The following is a 13,584-nucleotide window of genomic DNA, read 5'->3' as shown; positions in this document are numbered from 1 at the left end:
CAGTTACACCTGCAGCAATTGTTTGATTACCATCATGGAGCAAAGTAAAACTAATGTTTCCTTTTCCCCTTAAAGGTTTTTTTTCCCTGCATAACTTAGAAAATTTCTACTTAAAATTGTTATTTCAAAACCTGATGTTACAGTAACAAGAAGCTACTCTGCCATGATGTCGGCAGCAGTTCTGTTTCTTTCTGTCAGAGGCAAAATAAATGAAATGCTTTTGTGATGAAATAAAAAGAAACCACTCCACTTATAAGTCTGTAATGATAAGTTTGGTGATGTGGAAAAAGTCTTATTTCAAACCACTTTAAAGTAAATAAGAATATTTGGATAAGTTGAAAAAGCATTGGTAAGAACAATATTCTTATTTTTAACAGAACTCCAATTGTATTTCTTCTGTAAAAGGAGATAGCTTTGAATCTTTGCAGCCTCTGTTTCTAGGATGACCTTTTCCACTTGGATCTAAAAAACAACACTCTGAAAGAAACTTTTTAGTTCATATTCCATTTCCTCAGAGCTCATGCCTCTGAAAATTTCCACACACAACATAGAATTCAAATAATTTTTCCTGATAGGAATCTTATCAGAAAGTTTTGTAGAAGAGCATAGACGGTTTCTGAATGCATTGTAGGTAGTTATTGAGTATTAGTACTGACTTCTTTTCAAGACCATCATCTTTACTCAATGTTGGTTATTTTTCAGTATTTGAGAATATTAGAAAAAGTATTTCAGCAGCAAGCAATAGCCTTCAGTCTTTAATTAGGCAAGATAAGATTGTATTACCAGTTGTATCAGCATAATAGATGTTTGCTGAAAGATTTATGGTACTGTCTATCTACTGTATAATTTTTGAGGCGTGCTCACAAAAATAATTATGCTTTTCACAATTTAAACGTATTTAGAGTGTCCATTTCTTAAAAAAAGAAAAAAGAGAGAGAAAAAGCCATTTATTTTTACACACAGAAAACAAAAACCCAGAAAAGTTTAGACTCCTGAAAGGCATCTATGAATCTGAAACACTAAGCATTTCAAGAAGAAAATTCTTTGTTGGGGTTAGGTAAAATCCTTTGAAATCTCACTAGAGTCATATCTGCATCATTAACTGCCTATATACCTTTAATGTGTATTAGGGGTAAAATATTTAGGTACACCTAAAAATTGGAGTGAGGTGCTGTTTGTATTTTAGAACCTAATTAGTATTAAAATATAGTCCTAAATGAAATAAAAAAGTTCCCAGATGGTATATATCTATGTAAATTCTTTTGATGTTTTTTCTTCCCCAAAGTGTGATTTTAAAAGTGCGCAACAAAAAAGAAGATACACAGAAAAATTATATTAACTCATAATTTATGAAGTAGTAGTAGGGCCATGGTGTATCTACCCTTTATAACATTAGAATAAGAGCTCTAGACAGGTTGGGAAGTTAAAAGAGATTCATGGAAAAAAGAAGAAGAAGAAGAAGAAGAAGAAAGAAGAAGAAGAAGAAGAAGAAGAAAGAAGAAGAAGAAGAAGAAGAAGAAGAAAGAAGAAGAAGAAAGAAGAAGAAGAAGAAGAAGAAGAAAGAAGAAGAAGAAGAAGAAGAAAGAAGAAGAAGAAGAAGAAGAAGAAAGAAGAAGAAGAAGAAGAAGAAGAAAGAAGAAGAAGAAGAAGAAGAAGAAAGAAGAAGAAGAAGAAGAAGAAAGAAGTAGTAGTAGTTATGGATTAAAAAATGTGAGTTTGTGGTCTAACAGATTTTGGTATCTAAAAGCCAGGAGATGTAGTGAATGGATTGTATTGCTCATTGACTACATTTTCACTGATAAGTCACTTTTCAACTTAAAGAACTGAAAGCAAGAACAGAATTTTCTAAAGTACATGAATATGGCAATAAAAAAAAAAGTTTTCTGTTTTGATGAATTTTTTTTTTTTTTTTTTTTTTTTTTTTTTTTTTTTTTTTGAGACTGTAGCAGTACTTCTTGAGTTGAAGAAGTATTCTTTTCTGGAGGCTTCTTTCCCTGAGAATATTCAGCGCTGGAGAGTTAGAGATCTGCTCTGGGGAGAAACTCACCTGTGGTTTTGTATTGACTCCACCAAAAGACAGTGACATAGTCTATATCTGAGGAACTGTTAGGGATGCAAGTATCCATGCTGTCAAACTGTAAGAGGTTACAATGTCACTGTGTCTACCACTGCAGTGTTCACACCTCTGTTATGATACAACGGTTTTAATTTGTAAAAACACTTTTAAAAGTGACCAAATTTTTTCATCACACTTCTTTAATGTATTACATTGTAAGTCATCCTGTTAGTTAGAAACTGGTTTTATGCATCTCTAAAATAAGATTCAAATTTCAATATCATAAATGCATTTTGCATTGATCTCATAATTTGTACGACATTTTAAAAAGTAAAATGCATCATTCTCCCCTAAAATCCTGGTTTGGAGAATTTGCAATATTAATAACTACTATGTTTTCAAAAAGCCAGGTGTTATTGACAAGAACTTAAGTTAAGCTTCTGTTGTATATTTAACAGTATTCATTCTGAAGATGAGTAATTTGATGAAGATTAATACCTTGAAAGTAAACTTTATTCAATATCCTGTCATCTCTGATCTGAGGCTAGGAGACCTCCTTGGATGGATAAGGAGCTGCTCAGGAAAAGTCAAAGGAAAAAAGAGGCTTATAGAAGGTGGAAGAAGGGACAGGCGGCCTGGGAAGAATACAGGGATGCTGTCCGGGAAGCTAGGGACCAGGTGAGGAAGGCTAAGGCCCAGTTAGAATTGAACTTGGCTAGGGATGTGAAGGACAATAGGAAGGGATTCTATAGGTACGTAGCGAGTAAAAGACAGACTAGGGACAACGTAGGCCCCCTTCAGAAGATATCGGGAGAACTGACTAACCTGGATTTGGAGAAGGCTGACGTTCTTAATGACTTCTTTGCCTCGGTCTTCACTGGCAAAGGCTCTGACTGCACCACCCAAGTCTTGGAAGGCGGACGCAGGGACTGTAAGAATGAAGAACCTAGGCCCCTGTAGGAGAGGATTTGGTTCGAGACCATCTTAAAAACCTAAACGTACACAAGTCCATGGGACCTGACGAAATCCATCCGCAGGTCCCGAAGGAGCTGGCGAATGAAGTTGCTAAGCCACTGGCCATCATATTTGAAAAATCATGTCAGTCAGGTGAAGTTCCCGATGACTGGAAAAAAGGAAATATAACCCCCATTTTCAAGAAGGGGAAAATGGATGACCCGGGGAATTAGAGACCAGTCAGTCTCACCTCTGTGCTGGCAAAATCTTGGAGCAGATTCTCCTGGAAGGCATGCTAAGGCACATGAAAAACAAGGAGGTGGTTGGTGACAGCCAGCATGGCTTCACTAAGGGGCAATCCTGCCTGACCAATTTGGTGGCCTTCTATGATGGGGCTACGAAACTGATGGACAGGAGCAGAGCAGTTGACGTCATCTATCTGGACTTGTGCAAAGCATTTGACACTGTCCCACATGACATCCTTGTCTCTAAATTGGAGAGACATCAATTTGATGGGTGGACCACTCGGTGGATAAAGAACTGGCTGGATGGTCGCATACAAAGAGTTGTGGTCAATGGCTCGATGTCCGGCTGGAGACCGGTAATGAGTGGTGTCCGTCAGGGATCGGTGTTGGGACCAGTCTTGTTCCACCTCTTTATCGGTGACATGGACAGTGGGATTGAATGCGCCCTCAGCAAGTTTGCCGATGACACCAAGCTGTGTGGTTCGTTTGATACGCTGGAGAGAAGGGATGCCATCCAGAGGGACCTCGACACGCTTGTGAGGTGAGCTGATGCCAATCTTATGAAGTTTAACCATGCCAAGTGCAAGGTCCTACACCTGGGTCAGAGCAATCCCAGGCACAGCTATAGGTTGGGCAGAGAAGAGATTCAGAGCAGCCCTGCAGAGAAGGACTTGGGGGTGTTGGTCAATGAGAAAATGAACATGAGCCATCAGTGTGAGCTCGCAGCCCAGAAAGCCAACCGTATCCTGGGCTGCATCAAAAGGAGCGTGAGCAGCAGGTTGAAGGAGGTGATCCTGCCCCTCTACTCTGCTCTCGTGAGACCTCACTTGGAGTGTTGTGTGCAGTTCTAGTGTCCTCAACATAAAAAGGACATGGAACTGTTGGAACAAGTCCAGAGGAGGGCCACAAGGATGATCAGGGGACTGGAGCACCTCCCCTATGGAGACAGGCTGAGAAAGTTGGGGCTGTTCAGCCTGGAGAAGAGAAGGCTGCATGGAGAGCTCATAGCAGTCTTCCAGTATCTGAAGGGGGCCTATAAGGATGCTGGGGAGGGACTTTTCATTAGGGACTGTAGTGGCAGGAGAAGTAGTAATGGGTTCGAACTTAAACAGGGGAAGTTTAGATTGGATATAAGGAAGAAATTCTTTACTGAGAGGATGGTGAGGCACTGGAATGGGTTGCCCAGAGTGGCTGTGAATGCTACGTCCTTGGCGGTGTTCAAGGCCAGGTTGGATGAGGCCTTGGGTGGCATGGTTTAGTGTGAGGTGTCCCTGCCCATGGCAGGGGGGGTTGGAACTAGATGATCTCAAAGTCCTTTCCAACCCTAACTATTCTATGATTCTATGATCTCTGTGTTTCCTTGTAGCAGACAAACCTTTTCTGTTACTGGGAATATTTTCATGCCAGCCTCTCAATGGATTTTTTATTTCCATGACAAATCTTGTTGAAAACCATAATTTTCATCCATTTTTTCTAAGGAGCTGGTCATCATAGGAATTTATCAGCCAAAATAAATACTATATAAACATGGAAAAATATTTCTTTTTTTTTTTTTTTTTTTAATATAGTACTTTTTTCCAATGAAAATAATGTTGCTATGACTATGCAATGATCAGCAGTTCATGTTTCCAAAAACGTCATCTTTGAACTACACGGATAGGGACTAGGTGATCTTTTGAGTTCCCTTTGAGTCTTATAAGCTGTAATTTTGTGATTTCTAATTGGAATAGAAAATAGCCTAAAGAAGGTTGCCTGGTTAGTCCCCAACAAAAGCCCAGTTTTTATATCTGTCGAAAGACATATATAAAAATATTAGTAAAAGGATTACTGTATAGAGATTTTCAGACTTTTTAATAGCTTTTCAAACTGTTGTTAGATTTTTGGCTACGAATTTTCACATGGAAAGTTCAAATATAAAATTTACTTCTGTAATGACACTGAAGGAGGTGTCAGTACTTTATCATCTCCATCAAATGCTTTTTCAGCTGTAAATCTTTTCCTTAAAACTGGTATGAAATGAGTGGTATGAAATCTCTAACATACTGTGATACTGTGTGTGTGTGAAATCACGGTAATTGATCCTAATAAGAGAAATACAAGCCATGAATAGAGAAAAAAATAAAAAGGGAAGATGAAAGGAATTAAATCAATGTGTCATATTTTTAAGTGCAAACATCAGAGGGTATTAATTAAGTTTTAGTATTTTGCCTCATGCTAGGGATCCTTTTCAATTTTTCACTACAGGCTTCCTGCAGGTATTAACTGGGATCTGAGATGACAATGTCTAGTTTTATACTTTTTCGTAATGTTGAAATACTGTTGGTGAGAGATCGTAAGAGAGAAAGGAATCTGCAAAAATTAGTAGTAACGCTACTGATAAGGTCAGATGTTAAATTAAAAGTTCAGAAATCCCTGTGGTATCATTCAGATTAATTGAGAAATAGTTCTAGTGAGAGGGGGGGAAAAGTGAAAAGTAAGCTGAGGGTTCTGAACCAGAAAATACATCTTTACAGCAAACCTATCAAAAACAAATTCTTGTAATACAAGGTTAAAGTTCTTTGTGACCAAAAGCCTGGTTTCAATTGACTTGCAGACAACCAGTCATGTATATTAGGCTCAGGAAATTCAGTTTAATAATATATTTACGTTTGTCCACTGAATATCTTGTTGTAACCACTCAGACAGTCTTAGTAGTGGTGCTTCATCAGTAAAGAAAGGTTATATCAGCTTATGTTTAGGTTGAACATCATTCTCTACACTTGCAAACACTACAGGAACAAGAGTGAAACACATATTTGTTAATGCCACTGTGGTACTGTGTGTTTACATTTAAAATCAATATTTTCTTTTACATCGTACTGTGGGTGACATATTCTTTGTAGTTAAACCTGTCAATATAGAAAAAACTTGTCCTTATAAATGAATAATATGAACAAGATTTTTTGGTTTTTGATTTTAGGCTTTTGTTTTTCTTAAAATGTTGTTATAGTCTTTACAAATATATAGACTGGAATTACTTATCATAAAGTCTGCCCACTTTTAGCCCTGTTTCTTTTATTACAGGGAAATGCCATGGAGGTCAAAGGAAAACAAAGCAGACTGGTTTCCTTCTAAGACATGCTATTCTCAAAATCAAAATAAACTAAGCAAAGAACCAAGCAAAGAACCTAAATAAACACCTTCCACCCCAAACTGTTAATATCCTGGAAAAGATTGGGTTATAAACATTATTTCATTTACCAATACTTACGTACATAATGTATATATATGTACCCAAGAGCTCTGAATGTTCATAGTGAGGTTTTTTTCTGCTGTAACGTTATGAATGACAGAAAAATACAGACGCTGCTGTAGTGCTGGTAACATCTCAAAACCTCTTTTTCTCTGATTGTCCTAGGTTCAGCTTAAACCATGACACTGATCTAAAAAAAAAAAAAATCTCATCCAGCAAAGCTGAGAGAAAAAATATTAGATCAATTTTCCTCTTACGTTTCTCAAATAGTTTAGTAGAATATGGTTTGTCCTGGGTTTTTAGTGTAGTGGTGTGATTGAGATCCTCCTGCAGATATTTTGCTTTTTTTTTTAGTAATAGAAAGTTCGTATTTAACTTGAATCTTTTTATTTTCTAGGTTTTTTAAGGTTTTTATGCTTTTTTTCTTTCCCTTTCTGCCTGTTTTCACAAAATTCTTCAGCAATTAGTATTCTGAAGATTCTATTCAATTGCATGTTTTGAATCTGCCTTATTTCTTATGGAATAAAAGCTTAGAGAATTCTGAAAGTAGTGAATAAAACCACTGATGTTTTTCATTGAACCTGTCAATTTTAGGATGCTTTGAAAAAGTCTTAATTTCAGTCTAAAAAATTTATTTTACATCATACTATAGGTGACATTTTCTTGGCAGGCCCATATATTCCAGAAGTTCTCAGAAAGCATAAACATATGCAAAATGATTGTGGTGGGTTGACCTTGGGTGACTGCCACCCTGGGCTGCAGGTGTATATCTGCTCCACCATGGAATTCCATGGGCTGCAGTGGCACAGCTGCCTCACCATGGTCGGCATCAAGGGCTGCAGGGGAATCTCCACTCCTGGAGTGCCTCCTCCCTGGTTGTCTGCAGGGATGTTTCTCTCACATATTCTCACTCCTCTTCCCAGCTGCAATTCCTCCTGTGCAGTAACTTTTCCACCTTCTTAAGTATGTTATCCCAGACACACTACCACCATCGCTGATGGGCTCATCCTCAGCCACTGGAAGACCATCTTGGAGCCAGCTGGCATTGGCTCTGACAAAGGGGAAGCTTCTAGCAGCTTTTTACAGAAGCCACCCCTTCAACCCTCCAGTAGTAAAACCTTGGCACACAAACCCAATACAATGATAAATTGATGTCAGTTTTTTACCCCTATATTGTCTGTAACTAATAATTATTTATTTAAATATGAATAAGGTGTTACAGGACTTATTCTATTTTGTGTTTCACAACTTACCTTGATGAAATACAAATAATGGATTTCATGTGTTCAAATACTCTAGTGAGCATGCTTCATCTTGCAATTAGGGAAAAAATATATAACAATACATTTGTATTTGTGACAAGTTCTTTCTTGATAGTATTTTTATAGTACAATAAGTATCTTGAACAACTAGTAACTCTGCTACTATTTACCTAGGTACAAATGCCACTAGAATTCAAATCTATTATTCTAAAACTATTGCTCTAAATCTGTTTGTTAGGGGTTTTCTTACTAATAAATTGCTGATTGAAGAAATTGCTTATTCCATACTCACCACATCAGAGAATTCATAAAAATGTAAACAGATCTGAATTAATCTACCCAGTACATGGTAGTGGTATTCTCACCCCCAAAAAATAAAAGCCAGGCATAAAGAGAAAGAAGAATTGCTTGCTTACCTCTCAGAGAGGCAGTGGTACAGCTTTCCCTAAAAGCTGTTGAAAATCTAAGTCTACTAGAAGTCTTTTAAAGGTGAATGCAAAGAAGGAAGAACACGTCTTGAGGCTACTGGATTGCCCAGCATCATGTGGAACATGTGGAACATAATTGTCAAATAATAAGAACAAATATATAGGAAGAGTTGAGTGGATATCTATCAAATGGGAGCAGTAGAGAAACAGCATAGAGATGCTTTCTCAAAACATTATCCTAGCATCCTCAAGTCTGCACTCTACAGACTCATAGACCAGAGATAATATCGTAGAATCATAGAATCATAGAACAGTTAGGGTTGGAAAGGACCTTAAGATCATCTAGTTCCAACCCTCCTGCCATGGGAAGGGACACCTCACACTAAACCAAGGCTTCATCCAACCTGGCCTTGAACACCAACAGGGATGGAGTATTCACAACCTCCCTGGGCAACCCATTCCAGTGCCTGACCACCCTCTCAGTAAAGAATTTCTTCCTTAGATCCAATCTAAACTTCCCCTGTTTAAGTTTTTACCCATTACCCCTTCTCCTGCCACTACAGTCCCTAATGAAAAGTCCCTCCCCAGCATCCTTATAGGCCCCCTTCAGATACTGGAAGGCTGCTATGAGGTCTCCACGCAGCCTTCTCTTCTCCAGGCTGAACAGCCCCAACCTTCTCAGCCTCTCTTCATACGGGAGGTACTCCAGTCCCCTGATCATCCTCATGGCCCTCCTCTGGACTTGTTCCAACAGTTCTATGTCCTTTTTATGTTGAGGACACTAGAACTGCACACAACACTCCAAGTGAGGTCTCATGAGAGCAGAGTAGAGGGGCAGGATCACCTCCTTCAACCTGCTGCTCACGCTCCTTTTGATGCAGCCCAGGATACGGTTGGCTTTCTGGGCTGCAAGCTCACACTGATGGCTCATGTTCATTTTCTTATTGACCGACACCCCCAAGTCCTTCTCTGCAGGGCTGCTCTGAATCTCTTCTCTGCCCAACCTATAGCTGTGCCTGGGATTGCTCCGACCCAGGTGTAGGACCTTGCATGTTTAAACTTCATAAGATTGGCATCAGCCCACCTCACAAGTGTGTCGAGGTCCCTCTGGATGGCATCCCTTCCCTCCAGCGTATCAACCGAACCACACAGCTTGGTGTCATCGGCAAACTTGCTGAGGGCACACTCAATCCCACTGTCCATGTCACCGACAAAGATGTTGAACAAGACTGGTCCCAACACTGATCACAGAGGGACACCACTCGTTACCGGTCTCCAGCCGGACATCGAGCCATTGACCACAACTCTTTGCGTGTGGCCATCCAGCCAGTTCTTTATCCACAGAGTGGTCCATCTATCAAATTGATGTCTTTCCAATTTAGAGACGAGGATGCCGTGTGGGACAGTGTTGGACGCTTTGCACAAATCCAGGTAGATGACATCAACTGCTCTGCCCCTGTCCATCAGTTCTGTAGCCCCATCATAGAAGGCCACCAAATTGGACAGACAGGATTGCCCCTTAGTGAAGCCATGCTGGTTGTCACCAAGCACCTTGTTGTTTTTCATGTGCCTTAGCATGCCTTCCAGGAGAATCTGCTCCAAGATTTTGCCAGGCACAGTGGTGAAACTGACTGATCTGTAGTTCTCTGGGTAACTACTATCTTTGCATTTAATAACCCTTTTCTTTTTTATATTGCTTCCTGCTTGCTCAAAATGTTTTTTATCAAAAGGTACAGCTTTGAGGAAGTCTATGCAGTGGTGTTAATTGTAAAACTTGTGGAAATCACCAAATAATAACTTTTTAAAAGTGTCCATGCATCTGACTCAAAGATTGCTTTAGAAAATACCTATAGCACTGAAAGCAATGTTGAAAATCACAGAGTTTAAGTTCCTGAATTTACATGATTGCATGAACTGGACAACTAAATTCTGCAATGTGTATTAAGGGCTGATTTTGGACAGATTGACAGATTAAGTAATTTGTTCTTAAAGTACTGTTTGTTTGTTTAGGCTGATTTTGTATCATAAAGATTGAAGTGTTTTTAACATTTTTGAAAATTTTAAATGATTCACACATTTTTTAAAAAAAAAAAGTTATTCAACTTAACTTACATTTGAATATAAGTGAATACCTTGAAAAATAACATCCTTGAATAGCCAGATGATGCTTGCAATCAAAGCAAATCCTGCCTTCCTATCTGTGAAACTGAGGAATGTTGTGCTTATGGACCTAACTGAATATATTTCTCCTTGTAGTTTTCTCCTACTGTTTACATTATTATCATCAGGTAGAAGAAATATGGAACCAGTCCATTTAAAGTGTCTAAGTTTTTCTTTATTATATATACTATTTTCTGAATGTTGTGACTAAATATTTCCATATTTCCTGGATTTTGAATTTTTATCATGTCAAATGTTTAAAACTATCTACCCTGAAAGAGTCAAAGGGAAAAAATCATAAAAAAAATTTAGTCTTACCATTCTACTAAAACCAATTTGATACTAACATATTAAAACTACAATGCAGTCATCAGTAAGTCTGGCTGACTTGCCTCTGAACATTTAAAAACCTGAAACTTTTTTTCTAGAATGTTTATGCTTTGCACAGTCAAGAACGGGCCTAAAATAAATGACAAAAAATTTTATAAAAAGAATACCTTACCTCTTCACTAACTAAGCAACATTCAAAGACATCTGTTCAAATTTCAGAAGACTTCACTGAGGTAGAACAGATTTTTAAAAAAGCTGATTAAATTTTAATTGATTTATTTGTTGCTATAGTTGAAAAAATTAAATGTGCATGTCAGGAATAATTTTATATCATTAGACTTGACATTGGCCTCCTGCAAAAGGTGTGCCTTAAAATTACTGCAGTAACTCTGCTACTGAAGTGCATAATTTTACCAATATTTTCTCCATGTTCATTCACGTGAAAACAATTTCAAATATAATTTTCTTCACTAAGGTGTTTTGTAGTATCTCAGATAAAAGGAAGGCAGAATGCAAAGATGGGTAGGAAGAAGACTGAGATGGAAAATTAAGTATATCACATGACAAAATAATTTTGAAATAAATATTTTAAGTCATAGTTGACAGAAGAGTTTGTCTAATTCTATATGACATAGAATTAGTGAAAAAAGACAAAAACTTGGAAAAGAAGTCATCCCAAGACTAAAGAACATGAGATAAAATGTCCTGTAAAAGTGGGGATGAGAAATTAAGGAAAGTAATTTATACCACACTCCTACCATATAGATGATTTATTTATGTTGGATGACTATGATGAAATCTAACCATGTTTCACTTTGGAAAAAATATTATTAAAAGTTATATTACAGGATTGTGTTCAGCAAATAAGTATTTAAGGTTTGTTTTTCCTGTCCCTTCTTCCCACTCAGTCAGGAAAGTATGTTTTACATAAATTAAATTGTAATTTCTAAAAGTCTTGCACGTTCCTTAAGGCCACAGGGAGCACTGTATTGATCAGAACTGAATTAACAGTAGAGTCTAAACCACTGCATTGTAAACTCATCCATGATGCAATATTGCTTTTAGCTTTAAGAGGCCTCATGGTACTGATTCAGCAACGATCTGTGAGTATACTGCAAAGCTTACTTCTTTGAACTGGATAATTAAGACTCTAAAAAGTCTTTAGTTCTGTCTTACATGACTTAGTGAGAGTTAAAGATGCCAATAGATTTTTGTGGCCAAAAGTAATGGTAATTGAACCAATACCTGAGATTGTAATTATTGTCTTCTTGTACTTTTCTTGAGAACTGTACCTCAGAAGTCTAGTTCTTTTCTTTCAATAACAGGTGTTAATAGTATTGACGATGAAGGTGTCTATAGATCTTGTTTTTCTTCTGTGTGTGAAAAATAGACAACAGATTTTTTTCTTTAAAAAAGAAACTATACAGACATTGGCTGGACTTGATTTTCCTTTAATGGTGGATATGAATGTTTCAAAACTCAGGAAGGAATATATGAAATTTGCAACTTTTTTCAAATCTGTTTTCTAAGACCAACTTTGTTTATACCTTATGTTTTAGATATTAGTCTAATTTTGGTACAATTACATTTTGGGGTCTGGATGAGGTAAAAAATAACTTGAAAAAAATAATAGGAGCTGTCATTTTCGTGATAGAGATGATAAAAAGATGTTATCTCCTTTTGCAGTTATAATTCCAGAAAGCCCTATTTTTTAACATTTATGATTCAAAGAATTTCTGAGAATGTCTTCTTCCCCCATTGCAGTCCGTTGATTATACTGCCCACAAAAAAAAAAAAAAAAAAAAAAAAAAAAAACAAGAAGGATAAATTACAGTAATTTATTGGTTATGGAAATAATTAGATAGGAAAAAATTGTGTTGAATATGTTTATTTGTGAAGCCAATCATGACTTAACTGAATCTAAATAGAAATCCAAATGACATGATAAAGAAAAAAATGTGATAGTATTTTCAGCCCTGAGCAATAGAAACAAGTGAAACAAATCATTCATCCACTATGGAGCAGCCATTTGTGAAATATGTAACTGATTATTCAGAAGCAAAACTATCTAGCTCATACTCTCAGTACAAGAGGGAAGAAAACATCAAGGACTTTTGACAAAAAGGATGAGAAAATCAAGGATCTTCAACATGTACAAGAAAGAGAAATGAAAGAAAGAAAGGAAGAGAAAAGAGTTGCAGGAAAAGGGAAAGGAACCCTAAGTCTCGTGTTTTGGAATCTGAGATAAAAAAGCAGGAAATACTTATGTTCTTCCAGAATTATTTCTGCCATTATCCTGGGAGTGTTTATTATGGAAACGCATTGTCATACATTAAAGAAATCAAAATGCGCTCTTTTTTAATGAACATTTTCAATAGGTAAATGTCATGATTAATATCTATTAAGACATAATATTACTAGTAATATGGTTCTTTATGGCAATAAAGAACAATAAGATAATTATAAGAACTATAAAGAACTATAAAGAACTATAAGACAAACAGAATAGCAACACATTTGTTTGTAAATGTATCTCTTTGGATTATATTTATTAAAAACCTGACAAAAGACAAGACAACACTTAATAAATCTAACGTTAAATACTATGGTTATTCAATACACTGTAACTCACCTCAAAACGGTTCTGTATCCTGATTATGTCAATAATTCTCTCCTGCATTTGGCCCTTACACATTATGATTGAAATGTAATGGTTGACTGAAGAAAATAACTGCCCTTTCAAAAAAAATTCCTGTACAATAGATATACATATACATATAAAAGACCGCAATGAAGAGATTGTAAAGATTCTTTTCTTACTTTAATATTGATTTTATATTTGAAATAGTTAAAAATAACTATTATTTTTAATAAAATAATTTAGTTTCAATAAACTGAAATAATAAAGTAACTAAAC

The sequence above is a fragment of the Psittacula echo genome, assembly GCF_963264785.1.
Source record: "Psittacula echo genome assembly, chromosome: 1".
NCBI classification, from domain to species: domain Eukaryota; kingdom Metazoa; phylum Chordata; class Aves; order Psittaciformes; family Psittacidae; genus Psittacula; species Psittacula echo.
This window is presented reverse-complemented; position numbering follows the sequence as displayed.